Consider the following 5259-nt stretch of genomic DNA (forward strand, 5'->3'; position numbering starts at 1 on the left):
GGGTAGCGGCAGGCAGCGGGTGCAGGGGCGGGCTGGCCCGGCAGGAGGTGCTGCCTGGGAAGCCCGAGCGCAGGAGTGCTCTGAGGCCAGAGGGAGGCGAGGGGACACTAGAGGAACGCGATGAGCAAGGCTCAGACCTGGCAGCTAGCTCAAAACTGGGGGACAAAATGGCAAGAAAAGCGAGCGAGCAACCAGCGTGGGAAGTTTTAACGTGAAGATAGCCGCTCTCCTCAAAGCTAACAGGTCAGCGTGGACAGAACAGGTGAGAGGACTTAACGTATGACTTAGATCTCCGAGAAGGGGAGCAGATTTAGACCAGTAATAATTTTAAAGTGAGAAAAACATTCAGAGAAATCTACGATCCTTCCACTAAGAGGACTGTATGGACGCAACACTGGGTTTTGCATTCTCAAAACAGAATTTCCCTGGGGTTTTCTGCAGGGTAATCAGATTTAAAAGTAACTGTTCAAATCCCCAGCTGCATTTATAACCTTGCCAGCAGCCAGTGCGGGAGGCTTGGGATGCTGTTCTGCTCGCCCAGAGGGAGATTTGAAGCCTCAAGTACCAAACCAGTGTCTTACGTGTGCCTTATGATGTGTTAAGCAGGCCGCAGCAAAGTGCGCTTTCTTCCAAAGAGGATGTTTCCTAAAGTAGTAACCAAGACCTGTTTAAAAGGCCAAGAAGTCTTTCTTCTCATTATTCCTTGTCTTTTTTGGGAGCCAAGTACCCTAATATGTACCTTGCACAGTAATTCATCTGTGTAGGCGTGTGCAAAAATACAGAAACTTTGTGAAGAATTCCACTGACTCCTGAACCTGGAATCAATACATGAATGTATCGCTTCCAGAGCACATGCGGTTGGGGGCATGCAGCATGACGTACGGGTTTTGCAGCCAGAATGCTTCTTTATATCTGGAGCAGAGAGAGGATGTTTTTCCTCTTGAAGTAAGCATGATGTTTTGTGACAATGAAAAGGAAATGTTTCTGTCAAATGATTAAGGGGACAGGGGCTGGCAAGGACTTGTGAGTTGTCCTTTGGAATGAAGTTGAGGGAATGTATTTCCTGCTTTGAGAATGAATATTCTTTTCAAAATCCAGTGTGGTCACAGACTGAATTAACCTGATGGCAATACCGCGCCTTACGGTGATGTGTGGCCATCCTTGGCAGCTCGTCATTAATTTTAAGACTTGGCACAGAGATTCACTTTGTGCTCTGAATCCTCTTTCAAACAATTTTTGAGCAACTGAGCTTAAGCTAAGGTTTGGCATAAGTAGCTGGGGGAGGGCAGCTCAGCTGCTTTTCTGTGTAAAACAAAAGCATGAAGGAATGGTGGAACTGAAACTTACTTTAGAATTCGAACATGCAATAATGAGAAATGTTTTGCCAGTATCTGCTTCGGTGTAGCGTGCTCCATGCAGCGAGTAGATTCAATGGCTGTTTTGTGTAGGGCACTGTTAAGGTTCAGACAGGTAGGACAACCAGGCCTTGCCCTCAACAGCTTAAAGTCTACTTAGGCAAGACAAAGTCCTCTCCCTCCCCTCCAAAGAAAAGAGATTTGACGTGCATACTGTGTCACAATAAGGTAAAACAGAGCCAAAAGCACGGCTCAGATCCTGAAACTTCTCACCTAGCCCCCGAGGCGCCCAGCCGAGCTACCTTCCTGCTACTGCACCCTTGGCTCCTGCCATCGCCGTGGCTTTAAGGAGTGGAGCACGGCATGGCTGTAATGCAGCACAGGAGTGTTTCTCAGATGAGATGGAGGTTGTCTGCAGGTTGCCGTAGGTGTGCCAGGAAAGCTGTTCCACTCTCATGTGATTTTTAATTTTGTAAGATCACAGGGGAAAGAAAGATCCTCCAGGTGCACGTGCAGCCTGTTTGCCATGTACTGAGTAGCGCAGCTGACAAAGTATCTGTCCAAAATGTCGTCTTCATTGAGCAGGAATGCGGTAATAATATTTAGCTGCAAAGCTTCAGAGCTTGGCAGGGCTCGAATAGGTAGGTGAGCTCCCAGTCGCTGAGCGGAGCCGTGGAGTGAGCCTGCCAGCTCGGACACCAAAAGCCAAGTGCGTCAGGCTGCTGCTTACGGAGTTTGATACCATCTCTACGTGAATCACAATGAGAGTGGTCTGGGGGGTTCCATAAGGTGCCTTAAAACGGCTTGCCCAGGAGAAGTGGGCGTCAGTCGTAATGTGTGAAGGAGACTTGTACAGTGAGTGAAGATTTTGTGATAGGAAGAGCTGGGGTTTTAGACTTGAGGCTCCTATAGGCTGAGCTTTCTTGGGATATCTTCAAATTTACCCACTCATGTTTCCTTTTGCAACCCCCCATTCCCATCCTTCTGTTTCCTTTCTCACCTCCTCTCCCTCTGCTTAAAACCCCCACAACCTGGGCCTTGGAAAGAGCTCCACGCCCGCAGGATTGGACGAAGTGAGGTTACTCCACCCAGTAGAGGGCAGTGCAGAAATTTGGAGCCCGTGGAGAGCTGCGGGGCAGAGCACTGCCAGGAAGAAGGGCTCTAGAAACGGCTGAAGTTGAAAGCGCTGCTGCCAGTTCAGATGATTATGGTCTGTGCTCTGTCACTCAGCTTAATGAGCACTTATTTGTGAGGCGAATTGGATTTAGAGTCTGTTTGGTAAGTAAAGTCTTCCTTCTGAAACGCCTTTTTTTCTCCTCTTCACGAAGAACCATTTCACGTGCAGAAACAAATTGTGTTCCCTTTCTTCCTTCCTGATGGTCTCAGAAAAGAGAGGCAAAGTCTGGGGAGAAAGAAAATGATTGGGAGACATTGTCCCGTAGGCCCTTCTCCCTTGTTTCTTGGGGCAGGAATGTAAACGCTTCTGATCTGAAGGGTCATATCAGTAAATCTCCAAAGGCTAGGATAAGGAACAAGCTCAGCTTTCGTTAAAAATAAAAGTCCTCACCCTTATTTTGTAAACATTGGCTTGGAAGATGTCAGAAGATTCAGAGGAATCACTAGGCGTTTGTGCAGCAGGAGCACAGCTTACTGGCTAGAAACAGGGCAAAGGCTGGAGGGAATCTGTTCAGAAAGCGCTGGGAGTATGGATGCCAGAAAAGTTCTGCCAGGAGGCAGCAAGGGAAAAAACATGTTCCTGAAGATGGTTTTGAAGGTAGGAGAGTACTGTATCTGTTGGGGATACATGAGACATTTGCCTGCTTGTTAGTTTAGTTTTCAAAAACCACACTCTTAGCCCTACTAGGAGCAGCGTAATGCAGGCAGAGCTTCCTTTATGCTCCAAGCCTTTCCTCACCCTGTGAAACCACCAAGAGGGAGGAGGTTGTGATACCATGTATGGTATTCCCCAGTATAAATTCCCTTATGGGGCACTCCACACCCTGCTGAATTCATCCCCCCTGCAGGGACAGTCCTCTGGGGGGAAAAAAAGAAAATCAAAAAACTTGAAAGGCTTAGAAAATCAGTAGGCACTCCCCATTTCAGCTTTGTTCCTAATTTTTGAGAATAGAAGCAGACTCTGATTCTGTTATGAAGCTGGATTAATTGGCAAGACAGTGTGTCTGTGGAAAAGCATGTTGTTTAGAATTTGATATAGTAAGTGGCTGATCAGTGTGGGAATTGATACAGGAATGTTAAATCAGCTCAATTGTGTTATTGTTATAAAGACACTTGTCAATGAGTAATCAAAATATTCTTCCAAGTCTAATAAATTGCTGTTTTCTTGTAAGAACAGTTCAAGTAAATAGGGTCATGTCATTTACTATTAGTGTTTTGAGGTCAGAGCCTTTCTTGTGCTGATATTGTAAATGGTAGCTCTTACATGAAAATGCTTATTATCTGACCAAATCAGCAACATCATCTTTAGGAAAGGGGAACTGAAGCACGAAGAGATTCACTGATTTGCTTAAAGTCACAGAGTGATATAGTCTGCAGAAGGGCTAGGAATGGAACATAATTCAGGTCTTCAGAGCCCCATACTAGAAACTTAACCACAATACCACCCTTCCTGTTTTAGTGGGTTTTGTTTTCTTCTCCAGAATCTGAATTTTCATTTAAACGAAACCCCCTGAAATCGGAATTCTTTGATTTTGCAAGTAAATTAGACACCACACGGTTTCTGAGTCTGCTTTCAGATGCCCTGAAACCAGCAGCACTGAGAGAAGTGTGAACCTCTGTCACCCACTTTGACTAGGTATTAAGGTCAGAGTTTGACGTATTTAAATGGGACATGCCCAAAAGATGTAACTACTGTGACTAGACATTTCCTTATACATCTCCATTTCCATACTATCCATGCTATCATTTTCTAACTTAAGAGATAATAAAGTGGGCCTAATTGAATACAGCTCATCTTATCTTTGCTTCCAGGTAAAATGGCTATAAAAATGACTCACTTTACACTGATATTAATTATCATGCTAGATATCACTGAAGAACAATGCATGTATGGCTCGGTTGTCGCAGCGTACACAAGTCATTATGCCAAGAGCAAAATACATTTTGAGATGTCACCAATTTGTTATCCAGCCAGGATGGATGATAGAAATTAGTGGTGTTGTCTTCTAAAAAGGATTGCTGTGAGTATTAGTTGTCAGAAAGTGCACATGTGTACTGGCTAGGATGAAAAGCTGGTTTTTGGGGGGAAGTTAAGCGAATTAAGCTTAACCGTGTACTAAAACTGAGTAAGAGTTGAGCCTCTCCCTCCCATAAGTTCCTTTGAATAGTCCAAATTGTCTGAAATATAACTCTATAAGAGATATACTTCAAATAAGTAATAAATTAACTGTCTGAGGCTACAAGGAAAGTTTCTTTCTGTCATGGTTTAACCCCAGCTGGCAACTAAAGCACCACACAGACGCTGGCTCACTCCTCCCCCACCCCAGTGGGATGGGGAGGAGGATTGAAAAAAAGTAAAACTCATGGGTTGAGATAAGAACAGTTTAGTAATTGAAATAAAATGTAATAATCATAGTAATAATAATAATTTTTAATGAAAAGGAAGATAACAAAAAGAGAGTGAAATATAACCCAAGACAGGCAAGTGATGCACAATGCAGTTGTTCACCAGCCGCTGACCGATGCCCAGCCAGTCTCCGAGCAGTGGAGCAGTGATCTGCGCCTCCTGGCCAAGTCCCCTCAGTTTATATACTGCACATGACATTCTATGGTATGGAATATTCCTTTGGCCAGTTTGGGTCAGCTGTCCTGGCTATGCTCCCTCCCAGCTTCTTGCCCACCTGCTCGCTGGCAGAGCATGGGAAACTGAAAAATCCTTGACTTAGGA

This window comes from Haliaeetus leucocephalus, unplaced genomic scaffold (assembly GCF_000737465.1).
Source record: "Haliaeetus leucocephalus isolate CR32 unplaced genomic scaffold, Haliaeetus_leucocephalus-4.0 Scaffold636, whole genome shotgun sequence".
In the NCBI taxonomy this organism is placed as follows: domain Eukaryota; kingdom Metazoa; phylum Chordata; class Aves; order Accipitriformes; family Accipitridae; genus Haliaeetus; species Haliaeetus leucocephalus.